The following is a 13,708-nucleotide window of genomic DNA, read 5'->3' as shown; positions in this document are numbered from 1 at the left end:
TTGTCTCACATCCAGGGGCATCTACTCACACTATTTCTGTGGGCCCTGAATGTCTTCACTGTAGAAATAACACCCTGACATCTACATCTATGAAGGGAAAGGCAAGGAAAACTGAAGAATGAGACGGCTCTGTACCTGTCGCCATCCCAAATTACTTTGCAAAGTGAGGAAATCAGGGTGGTAGAGAGCTGTATTTCTTAATGATTCTGTTTGAATATACAAATAGTTATACACATATCTGCATGCGAAGACATTTATGTCTAGTATGCATAGAATTTTATCTGACAAGTATATACATGGTTATAAGGCATACAAATAGGGACAATCACTACAGCATGACTTTAACAGTCAAAATGAATGAATGAATGAAATAACTGAAATGGCCACTGACAAAAGACAGGCAAAGTAAATTACAGGGACTTCCCTAGTGGCCCAGTGGCTAAGGCTCTGTGCTCCCAATGCAGGGGACTCAGGTTCAACCCCTGGTCAGGGAACTAGATCTTACATGCCACAACCAAAAGATCCCGCAGGTGACAACGAAGACACTGCATGCCAAAACTAAGACCCGACGCAGACAAATTAATTAATTAATTAATTAATTAATTAAAAAAATTAAAAATAGATTATAACTTATCCATACTATGCATCTGTGACAAAGGATAAAGTAGACTTATGGATGTTGATATAGAAAGACCTCTAAAATATATTGTTGGGTGGAAAAAGCTTAATAAGCTGTCACTATTAGTCTTTTTAAAAAAGAGAATGCTCTCTCTTCCTTTCACTCTTCCCTTTCCCTTTCCTATGTAACATTCAATCTTTGAAGTATCTGTAGAAGGATCACAAGTAATCCTAATTTGTGTGGGGGGACTCTTAAAAGTTCAAAATATGCAGTAAATTCTTGCTAAGTCTACCACCTAAATATTTACGTAGTTACAATTTGTTCGGTAAGTGAAAAACAATACCCTGTATACATGTAGAATTTAATTCATAAAGTGGTGGACATGTTGAGGGCAAAGAAGCTTCCATCCAAATCCAACATGATCATTCCTCGGAGTTGAAAACAAGGAAGAAAAAAGTTAATTAAGTATTTGCCCTGGATTCTTCTCCTTCATGTCTGATGAGCCAAGGAAATATTCCAGTATGTCTGAGAGACTGATATCAACACTGTCTTCCAGGAGGAAACTGAACAAAGTAGTTGCAGCCACACTCTCCACTGAAGCCAAGAGCTGCACAGAATCGTCGGAACTGGCTGATTTACATCAACGTGTCTTACGTGTCGCCCGAGAGTAACCATGTATTCAGGACACAAATCACTGAATTTGGAAAATCACTGATTTGGAAGATGAAACCAATGATGCAGTTAAAGATATTACAGAATAACTGTTTCATCTTTCTGTCCTTGTTTGTTGAAATCAGCATATCTATCACTTCAACAGAAGCATCTGGGGTCAGGAGTCTGGGTTGGAAGGGAGATTTACCGTTATAGGGTTTAATTTTTTTATACTATGACTATGGTTACTTTTCCAATTAAAAAAACAATCAAACAAATGAAAACCCAACATTGACAACAAAAACTTTGATAAAGTTCACCTAAGCTATTTTTATTTTTAGAGATCAGCCTACGTGTGGCCATTGGGGTCTGAGACACTTTAAGAAAAAGAATTTTTTTGGTTCTTTGTTTTTTTGTTTTGTTTTGTTTTTTGTTTTGTTTTTTAAAGAAAGTGCAGGAGGAGAGTAGGAGAAGAAAAAAGAAAAAAGAAACCTGTCCCCCTGAAGTAGTCTCCTGAAATGAACATCACAATTGTATCCAGCATCCCAGGCTGTACAATATCCAAGAGAAAGAGTAATTAAGGGAAGCTCAAGGGGGAAAAAAGTCATATAAATGATCAAGGAAATTATTTCTGAGTTAGAGCCAAAGGAAATGACCTGGTTGTGTAATGGCTGGTGAAGGATTTGGCAATTGGCTTCTAAATGTCTGAAAGGAATAAACATCCAACACTAAAAAATTAATAGGTAATAAAGGAAAAACATTATCATTTCTGATAAACCTACTTTAGGTGAAACTTACTTCGTTCTTTTCCACAAAAGTCTTTGTAAAGTTAAAAATCAGCTATGAACTAATTCTATCCAGTATTCAAGGATCCGGGATTTCAAGTGAAGGAACCACAGTGAGAGGAGTATAGAGACAACAGTCTCCTGTTACTTACAAGAGCATGACAGCAGCAGAGACTCCACTGATAAGCTCCACTGTTCCCAGAATTTTAGCTTAATTGTTTAATAAGTTGATAAGTCCCGGGAAGTAATCTTCACCACATGGGCTGATGATTAATTCAAGCAAGATACCATTTTGTTGTAACAGCAATAACTAGACAGAGTAATAATTAGCTACAACAACACCTTCTCCTTTCAGGGCTGTGAAAAGTAGCACAAGTTAAGAGAAGCTCACACCTCAGTGAGGACCTGCAATTAAGGTGACATCCTGTGCTGAATAGCCAGTCAATCCATATTTAGCAATAAATCACCCAAGGAAGAAAACTTTTACCTCCTCCCTGATCTGCCACACGGAAACCACAGAGATGCCATTTAATTTCAGGCATCTCCTCTAGGTGGTTCTTTAAAATGTCCATCGTTTGATCATTGAAAGCCCTAGAAACTTTCTACATAAACATCCCTATGCTTCATTTACCAATGGAACTTATGAGATAAATTCTCTTATCACTAAGACATCCATTCAGATCTCTTAACAATTAGCCATTTTAAACGAGTGAAAAGTCTTACATATATAACGTGATTTAATAAAAACACTTGCAAAGATATAAATAAAGTGTCACAGAGATAAGAGTGAAAATACCAGAATTCAAAAGGGTCCAATCAGAAAAGGGAACCTTCCTACATTGTTGGTGGGAATGTAAATTGGTGCAGCCACAATGGAAAACATTATGGAGGTTCCTTAAAAAACTAAAAATAGAGTTGCCATATGGTCCAACAATCCCACTCCTGGGCATGTACCCAGAGAAAACTCTAATTCAAAAAGATATATGCACTTCATGTTCATAGCAGCACTATTTACAATAGCCAAGACACAGAAGCAACCTAACCGTCCATAAATAAAGAAGATGTGGTATATATATAGAGAGATATATATAGATATAGATATAGATATACACACACACACACACACACACATACACACACACACCCTGGAATATTACTCAGCCATAAAAAAGAATGAAATAATGTCATTTGCAGCAACATGGATGGACCTAGAGATTATCATACTAAGTGAAGTCAGACAGAGTAAGACAAATATCATATGATATCACTTGTAACTGGAATCTGAAAAAAATGATACAAATGAACTTATATACAAAACAGAAACAGACTGACAGACATAGAAAACAAATTTATAGTTACCAAAGGGGAAAGCGGGGGTAAGGATAAATTAGGAGTTGGGGATTAGCAAATACAAACTACTATACTACTATACATAAAACAGATAAACAACAAGGTCCTACTGTATAGCACAAGATATTTAATATCTTATAATAACATTATGGAAAATTATCTGAAAAAGAATATATATATGTAAAGCAATTATACTCCAATAAAGATGTTAAAAAAAGAATATATATATATATATATATATATGTGTGTCTAAATCACTGTGCTGTACACCAAAGCCTAACACAACAATGTAAATCAACTATACTTCAATATCTTTAAAATGCTAAAAAAGTCAAAGGAGTCCAATCAATCTGCAGTTACTCATTGCACATATTCTATGTACTGGATGCAAACATATGCAGGTCCTTCTACTCAGAAAAATCAAGTGTCAGGTTTAGAAAGTGAAGTCACATAAAAGGAGTAATTAGTTTATCAAATATAATTATTACAATTATTATAAATAACTTTTTATCCCCTTTGCCATGATTAGAGTTTATGGTTAAAGGAAGATTGTAACTTCCACTTTGTGTACTTTGTTGCCAGGATCATTGGTGGTCTATTATTAGTATTTGCTCATGTGAGTTGTTTGTTTGCTTTGTTTATGTATAAAAAATTCTATTGATAGAAAAAAGAGGAAAGACCCAGATTTATTTTCATATATATATATGCAATATTCAGTAAACTTCAAATTGGCTTATAATAAAACTATTATATATGTACTATATATGAAACTATCTAGAAATATTCTGCATACATTATCTTTATGGATACTCTTTGAAATTTATGCTTATGCTAAAGTTATAGATAATGCTGATTTGAGCAAACCATCTTAAAAAAGAAAAAGATGATATAATTATTTCCTAGTATCTTTAATTTGTGTCATCATTTTTGCTTTCTAAAGAATCTCACCAAAATTTTTTTTAAATTGAAACTAAAAATATTGTAACCACATTAATATTGAATAATATTTTTGGTGAGCATTAGATTTTCTAATTAAAAACCACTAACCTATAAATATCTAAATTTTCAGGTACTTAAGTTGAGAGTCTTGGGAATTAACTCTAGTTAACTCTAGCTTACTCCAAATTTGTCTAAATTTATTTTTTTTAAAATAAAGAGATATAGTATTTTTTTCTCTAACAGTTAAGTCCATCCTTAAAATGTATATAGTTTTGCACTGCAATTCAAAACACAGAATCTGATGTGATTACATTTATATCATACTGAGATTGTTTAATTGTTAGAATGCCACACTGCATCTTTAAAATATATACATATTATAAGTTCCTTGCTCCTATGTGGAGCTGCAAGAAAAAATTTACATTGGACAACTGAATTTATAGAAAAGGAGCTCTTTAAAGTTCAAAGCATGTAGTAAGTTCTTGCAATTCCAAAGTCTTCCATCTAAATATTTACCTGGTTGAAATTTGTTCAGTAATTGAAAACCAATACCTTATATACCTGTAGAACTTAATTCGTAAAGTGATGGACATGTTGAGGGCAAAGAAGATTCCATCCAAATCCAAAATGATCATTCTTTGGATTTGAGAACAAAGGGGAATAAAGTTATATAAGCATTTGCCCTGGTTTCTTCTCCTTCATGTTTGAGGAGCCAAGGAAATATTCCAGGATGTCAGAGAGACAGATATCAACACTGTTTTCTAGGAGAAATTGAACAAAGCAGTTGCAGCCACATTTTTCACTGAAGACAAGAACTGCACAGAATCCTTGGAACCATCTGATTTACATCAATGTGTCTAACGTGCCTCCAGAGAGTCACTATGTCTTCAGGTCACAAACTACTGCAATGCTGTGGATACAGGAAAAATACAAGGTAACTCCAAAGCCCTACAGGGAATTCAGGAATCCTGCCAAAAGAAACCAGAAGCACCTTGCTCTGGTGGTTGATGGAAACTTGGCCCCTCCAATACAGAGACCTCAGCATCTGAGACAACCCCTTTTCAAAGCACTATTCCCTGTGCTCCTCACCACAAGGAATTAACTAGGCAGGTAATTCTTCCCCTTCAGCAGAGACTCAGGGAAATTTTGCTCCTTTCAAGGCTACAAAAATAGTTTAAGTGACTGAGTCAAGACTCCACAAAAGTCTCCTAACTCCTCATCCTATGGTCTTTCTACTGAGCTATGCTGCCCCTAGACAAATCTATGCTTCAGCATATTAGAGCTGAACGGCTATATAGTACTGTTTCCCATCACTACAGGATGAAAAGTAAAACTGTAAAAGGGTTTTCTGTGTGTATGTGTATGTGAGTGTGATTTTAATTCACACCAGCAGTAATGTTTGTGCCTACAAAAAGAAATTAAGCCATGAGACTATTTGTGACTAATACAGCTAAAACAAACCTTAGGAGATGAACCAATGCTTCTCTGACTATACTATCCTGCCTTTCTCAGAGTAATGGATCAGAAAAACAACCTTCTGGTATAGGAAGCTTTCCCATACACAGCTACTACTATTGGATTGATGGATTAATACCACAGCTTCCTCTACCTTCTAATGGGACAAACCTGAGTTATATCTTCTACATTGTTTCTCAGATTCCCCAGTAAAATTAAGTTCCAATTGCTAACACGTAAATTTGCTTGACAAATGCACCCTTTATTGGTTTCCACCTCTTCCCTGTCTCCCTTTCCCACTCCTCACCCACCAATATTTCCCAAGATCACCTCTCAAACTACTTCCAGCCAAATCCTTGTCTCGGGGTCCGTTCCTGGGGACCCAGCCTATGACAATGAGTAAAGTTTGACTATGTGTCAGGTTTGAAGCCTAGTGCATTGCCTGTTTTTCCTTAATTAGTCCTCACAACAATTCCACAAAGGATTTTTCATTCATTTTACAGATGAAGAACACGAAACTTAGAGATGTTATAACTGGCCCACAGTCACCCAGTTAGGAGTAGAAGAGCCATGATTAAAGCACAGATCTATCTGACTTAAAAAGTCTTGTTTTTAACCACTAAGAATCATAAATCCTTTATCAGTGTTACCCCACAGGTTTACTTACAAAATGTCTGCAAAATATCTTGAATCACTTTGTAATCAGTGGCATTCAATGATCAATAGAAACCAGATAAGTCAAATGCTGGACAACCCTAAGAGAATACTAGATGCAATGAAAAACCTTAAGTGAGGTACAGTAATGAATGTTCTCACTGACCTCTGCTCTGTTATTCATGTACTGATGGCCTAAATAAGACCAGACAGTAGTGACCCTGGAAGCATGCATCTAAGGATTTCCAACTAAGCTGGATGGAAGAAACACGATAATCATGCCCATCTTCTTATACTCCCAAAGCAGTGGATGCACTGCCAATATTACTTAAACATATGATTAATTGCCAAATGGTAATTTAGGTGTTGGCAGAAGTGAAAGCTTGAGTGGATGATGGTAACCACTTCCTAACTACTTTGCCTATATTAAGGGAATATGTGATACAAACCAACTCTCCAGGAGGAGACTGGGGAGGAAACAGAAACTGACTGGTAGTGTTTGCCCATTTCTGTGGTGTAAAGACTCCCATCATGGCCAATTTCAAATTACCAACATGTCATCCTTGAGTGCATAATTGGAAAGAGAAGCACAAAGTCTGCCTTCACAAGCCAGTATGAGCCAGCTCCAGCATACTACCGCTCCCGTGGGATGATGAAAAAACAAGCCAAAGGCCTAAGTGTGTCTTCTCTAGGTTCTAGAGAAGCTGGGAGATGAGAAAAGCAGTTAACTGAGAAAGCAGACAAAATCTGCTCTGGGTGAGATCTGCTTCATTCTGAGAGGTAAAGACTGTTCTTTCCCAGCATGGATTAAAGAGGCAGGGAGCTCTGGTTGATATAGGATTTAAGGACATACAGAGAAGTGTTCAATTTTGGCTGCAAGTTAGAATCCCTTGAGGGTTTTTTAAAAAATTCTGCTGCCTAGGCCTCACCCAAGGCCAATTAAATCAGCATCCGTGGGGGTGGTACCCAGGCACCAGTGGACATCAATGTGCCATCAGGGGTGAGAACAAAGGCTCCCTAGAAATGCTTCTCAAACTTGAACATGCAAGTTTTGTGGATGGGTGTTTTGTGAAAATGCAGATTCTGAAAATGTTAAGTGAAAAAGAGTGGTACTTTACAAGTCCAAGAATGTAAAAAGCTAATAAGCTAATTAATAGAAAGAAGTAAGACTAGTGGTTACTTCTGAGAGAGTACTGACTGAAAACAGGAAGAAAGAAACCCTCTTGGGTGCTGGGAATGTTCTACCTCTGATCAGAAGTGGTAACACAGTTAATACATTAGGTTGTGCAGTTAAGTTTAGTACACTTTACATATTTTACTGTATATATGCTATACCTCAACAATTAAACAGTGGGCCTGGGGGGGGGGGGGAAATGCAGAACCTGATTTAGTAAGTCTGGGTGAGTCTTGAGATTCTAGATCTAATAAGCTCCCAAGCAATGTTGATGCTACTTGTCTGACTCTCAAGGCTCTCAGCTAGAGTCAGAGTGACTTAAAGTCAATGTGCTACAAATGTTTACCCAGTGCCCATGTGTGCCAGGCATAGAGCTGGGCCCAGTTGTTATGAACGACAGGCCCATGGATGTCTCTCCGGCATATGCTGTCCTTGAAGACATCACAGTCTACTGAGGTCCAACAATTCATACAAAAAATTCACTCACTGAAAAAAATATCTCAGTGAGTCTCTGCCATATGCTATAAGCAGATACCTGTTCCCCCTCCCCAGAGTTTACAGATATTAGACCAGAAAATGCTCATCCTAAATATTTACTCATCCTAACTGGCAAAAGTGTTATAAGACCAGGGTGAAACTGAGTTGCAGAAAGAAGGCCAGTGCGGTTGTAGAGTGAGGAGTGATGGTCAGCAGTAAGCAATGGGTTTGCTGACGCAAGCAGAGGCCAGAGAAAACAGGGCTTGTGAGCCACAAGGATTCTGGTCTTTATCTGAGGAGCAACGGGAAGCCTTTGAAAGGTTTTAAGCTGGGGGATGGCATAATCAGATTTGCATTTTTAAAAAGATCACTCTAACTCCAGTGTGGAGAACCGTTAGAGGGGAGCCAGAGAGAAGGCTAGTCTAGTAGACCAAAGGAGAGGTGATTTTAACTTGGACAAGGGTGACAGCTGTTGAAACAGAGATGGTTTACAGATATTTATGTTGGAACATGAGTAGGTCTTCATGATAGATTGACTTATGAGGGTGTCAAAGATGAGTCTGAGTCTTCTCGCTTGCACAACTCTTAAAAATTGGGGTGTCATTTGAAAAGGTGGGGAACACTGTCCCTATTATTTTCATATATTCAAGGCTTTCCAGGATAATCCCAAATTCATGCAAATTTATTCTTTTCCAGTAAACATAGTTTACCAATATAAGACTTTTCCTAGAAATAAGTCCACAAAATTAAAAAAGAGCTTGACAACAATGGCATCTCTTTTCCATTGGTCAGCATAGCTCTTTCCCTATGTGACTGGCCTCACACAATCATGGATCACTGTAATGCCAGGTCCACTTATGTTTCATTGTGAATATAAAGCCCCCAAAACTTAAAAACTTTATCCAAATAATCCTTCTCTTTGTGTCTCTCTTCCTTCTTCTCTTTAGCACTCATAAACCAATAGCTGACTACTGTATATGGAGACACATGCTTAGGAAATTGTTTATAATTGTGTGCTCTGCTGGCTTGCAATGTGTTAAATTTACTTCCCAGAGTAATGTATTTTTTTACATGTAAAACAGTGCAGTTTTTCTCCAGCTTCATTGAGGTACACATGACAAATAAAAATTGTACATATTTAAAGCATACAGCATGCATTTTTAAAGTACATTCGGAGCCCACTTCCTGGATGACAGCAGGTACCTTGCAAAGGTCATAATGACCATGACTTCTAGGAGACAAGCTGCAGACCTGAGTACATTACTGTGCACCCACTTTTGGTGACTATTGAGATCAGATTCAACACAAAAACATGGGAGTTTAGAGTTGACTGTGGTCCCTATAGGTCAACTAAATGGCCCTAAAAGCACACAGGCTTGTTTCAGGCACAAAATACTGCTCTGGAATATAAAATGTTGTTTCCATCAATCATTGTGGGTGCAGCACCAGAGGCTTTGGCTACAAATATACTTATCTTAAAAATACTTCTTGAGCACCAACAATGGCCAAAACACAGTGCAAATTTGGGGACCCATAAACCAAGAGTCCTATCCTCATTGGAAATATAATTTGCCAGGTAGACAGACACGGTAAGAAGAACAGATAATCCAAACAGAATGAAATTAGTGCTAAGAAGAGAGGGAGGCAATTTTTGTGAAAGACAGAGGAATGATACATTTTCTCTTATAGGAAAAGTATTATGAAGACAATGAAATTTGACGTAGTGGTGGCTGAGAAACAAAACTTCAACAGGCAGAGAAAGCCTGTCCAGCCTAAGATAATACCATGTCAAAAGCATCGAGAAGCAAAACTGCACTTAGATTTTGGGAAACAGGTGGTAGTCTGTTGTGAAGTTCGGTTGCCCTGGAGCGGGTAGGATTAGACTAAGCATGGAAGGTGCAGAATCCTGGGCAAAAGAGGCTGACATGTAATGCATGGGGCTCTAGGAAGACATTGAAGGTTCTGGAGCACAAGGGCTGTTGGATAATGGGAATAACACAAATATTGAATTATTGTGAATTTTTAGTCAAAGTCCATATTCTCTCCAGTTGAACTGTGATGCTCATGGTTTCACTGATAACTTTGTATACGAAAGAGACATTTAAAAATCACACATCTTCATTTATCATTTTCTGCTTATCATCAAGCCTCTAGAGACATATGACTACATCTCCAAGAGAAAAAAATTATCTATATTCAGGTTTCTTAAAGAAAAGACAAGCATCCATAGATTTTATTTTGTAAAAGAAGAATTTCAATATCTAAATTGCAATTGTACATGCCATAGAAAGGTTTTTTTTTTCTGTTTTGGGTTTTTTTTCCCTAAATACTTCTCAGTTTGAGGGCTAAGGTGAGTTTTGAGTTTTACCCAATTTTTTAGTGACAAAGTCCAAATCGCCATTATTGAACAGAGGGAGAATAAATGTTATACATGTGGAGCAAATGTTTTTTTAAGTTCTTTTTCCCTTTAAAATCCCCCAGCAAATACAGTAAAAATTATTCAAAGCTTTTCAAAGACATATCCAATGAAATATGTAACAGAAATGTTACTTGACTTTATAACATGATGCCAATACAGAATGAAATATGAAAAGAGTTGAGCTTCTTATTTTCTTTGATCTCTTATAATAAATATCTGATTTGGAAACTTATATTTCAAAAATGGATTCAAAAAATCACTAGTGACCCTTTCTCTTTTGCTCCTAGTGTAATTTATTTGTCTGGGCTATTCATTGATAAAAGATAGAAAAGGAGTATATGGGAGGCTGAAAAGCTGATGGAGGATAAAGCACATGGCAGGGCTGGAAAAAGTTCCCGACAATGGCTCTGCAGAGCTGTAAGGGACTGCACGGCCGTGTATTAAGAGGTGGTGTGTCCACACAAAAATGTCTGCTCTCTTCCACCTCAGTGATGTGAAAGTATCACAGGTGGTGCTACAGTTCTGAAGGGGGAATACATTTGCTGTTTCCTTTGTTATGTGAAGCTAAGTAGATTGACACACAACACCCAGGTTCAGTACCTTTTTAAAATTAGGGCCCAGGAAACCTGTGATTTTTATTTCATGTTCAGCAACCTTTTGAAAAGGCAAAAGACAGTCACAAGAAATGCTGTTAATTAGAGCTATTCAAGCATGGGTTGCCTGGGCAGAAGACACCCCTGTTTTGTGGCAGGAATGGTAAGAGACAGCGTAGTTCAGAGAGTGGTGAGCCAGAGGTCTGGCCGTCATTGGCATGACTTTGTCTGAAGTGGGGGTGCCTGGGTAGATGCTGACATCTCAAGTACCTCAGAAGCAGAAACAAAACCCTTTGGGTAGAGGATGAGCCCTAGAAAGTTTCTAATCCACAGAGGAGAGTCTCTTTTTTGCAGTAACTGAAAAAAATCACCTGAAGATATGTTAATAGGCAATGCGCCCTCAATTTAAGACACCACTCTTAGATCTGCTTTAATTATTGCTTGAAATAACATTCCTAGCTTTAAAAGAACCAGTAAGGCACTCTTATTCAACAATCATACTAGCGACCTTTGCTAGTGCAAAAATTCCAGAAAGGAGAAATAAAAGGCATACAGATTAGAATGAAAGAAATAATGCTGTCTCTATCCTTGGGCAAAGTGACTATCTACGTAGGAAATCCCAAATGTCTGCAAAAACGCTATTGGTACTAATAGTGAGCTTAGCAAATTGCAGATACAAAGACAATATACAAAAAACAATAGCATGTCTATATACTAGCCATGGAATGGAAGATTAACATTTTTTAAAAAGTACTATTTACAGTGGCACCAAAAACATGAAATTTAAATCTAACTCCTTGCTTCTCAAAGTGTAGTTTCAGACCAGCAGCAGTGGCACTATCTGGTAGCCCTGTCCAACCAGAACCTGCATTAACAACACGTGCTGGCAATTCAATCCACGTACACACTAAAGTTTAAGAAGCACTGCGTTTGTGTGACTTTCACCTTCAGTGCTTCCCCAAACAAATCACCCTTATCCAAAGTCTTTTCCCTTATTTAGCAGCAAAGTGCATGCAAAGGAAACAATTAAATTATTTCAAGGATGTGTTTATTTCTTTGGGAGAGCCCTGTGTAATGGGCCCTAAAGCCATCTCTAAGGTCTGAATAAACTAAAGCAAGTTAATTAGCTTAATTAACACCTACTCCTCCCAAAGGACCTAAACTTTGAGAGAGTAGCATATGGGAGCGGGGAGATAAACAGATGAAAACATTTTTTCTATAATGAAACTCATTTTAGAGAAAAGCAGCTAATCAATGTTAAAAGAGAAGAAGGGATTTAACCAAAAACACATGCTGCCAAATGATTTTTTTAATAAAAATGTAAGTCTACTGCCCTCCTTGCTGTTCAGCTTTTAAGATGCCACTCACCCTTCCCTCCTACCTCACTGAGTAATTTCCTCTAAGGTAGTTTTTAATTTTTTATCTGTTCTCAAAGCAGAATTTACACACACACACACACACACACACACACACACAGCTGTTCTTTTGAGGGAGTTCCAACACATGACTATTTTCCAGGTTGAGCCAGGTCTGAGATATTTCTGTAAAATTACCAATAGTTTCCTTAGGTTTGTGTGTGTGTTTTATTTGTAAATCCAGTACCAAGGCCTTTTCTCCTCACGGGTCTCTGAATGATACCTCTCCCTTCAAGGTTCTGTAGAGGCCCTTGGCCTCCCATAAAAGGCTCTGTAGACTTCATCCAGGTTGAAAATGCTCCTTGACTTTCCTTCAGAAAGTCTATTTACAAAGCAGCAGAGCAGGGTGTGGCATAATGGATCCTGATGCCCACGCTTTCTTGACGACATCAGCAAGATGTTTCAGGGTAAGAGAAGATACCATAAAATTAGACCATTCTGGAAGGAGCCCAAGTCTCTGGAAAGCTGAAGAGAACTTGTACAATGAGGGGAGCCAGTGAGAACCATTCAGCTCAGCGACTGCCAACCTCCTTTGTGGACCCATTCCTGAGACATCAACTGAGCTTTCTGAGCACTTACTATTAAATAGTCCCACAAGCCATCACCTCAACAATATCTCTAAGAGAATCGCAATTCCCCACTTCACCATATTTAATAAGCAAGGACTCAAAATTTGTGCTATTTGATAATGTAAATGAAATATTACAGAGAAACACTCTACGAACCACTGGTCAGTAAACTCTGTCACTTCCACATGTGTTATAGTTGGGACTCCAGGGCTCATGCCGCTGAATGTGGGAGAAGTGTCGTTCCCGTCCAACATCTGACATTCATTAGCATGCTCCATTTTTTAATACACTGTTGACCAAATCAAACAGCTTTCTCCCCACTGAAAGAAACTGACTGTTACTCATCCATTTGTACAGGACACCACAAAGTGCTCTCTGTGTTTTGAAGGAATTAAGTGCCTGATTTAATCCACGTGTCTTCCTCTGGAGTTTTAATTATTCATTTCTCCATGAGAGCAAAAGGTTGGACGCCTCGGGTTATTTATAGCTGGGCGACTGTGGAAGAACACAGAGTAGGAGGAGAGAGAAGAGAACCAGAGGAGAAATTCCATTAAAAATAAAGTGAACTCAGGCAGGAACGCAGGAGGGCTTGAGACGAGAAAGTCAAC

General features: G+C 37.8%; 1 protein-coding gene across 1 annotated transcript in view; it reads right to left on the bottom strand.

The window, feature by feature from the left end:
- CPNE4 (copine 4) overlaps nt 1–13,708 on the bottom strand; it is a gene marked incomplete at its 3' end in the record, with an annotated part of 612,853 nt that overhangs the window by 527,939 nt on the left and 71,206 nt on the right. The gene's annotated exons all lie outside the window — the stretch shown is intronic.

This window comes from Mesoplodon bidens (genome assembly GCF_964165515.1).
Source record: "Mesoplodon bidens genome assembly, chromosome: 5".
Classification (NCBI taxonomy): domain Eukaryota; kingdom Metazoa; phylum Chordata; class Mammalia; order Artiodactyla; family Ziphiidae; genus Mesoplodon; species Mesoplodon bidens.
Note: the sequence above shows the minus strand (reverse complement) of the source record. Positions and strands in the feature narration are given on the sequence as shown.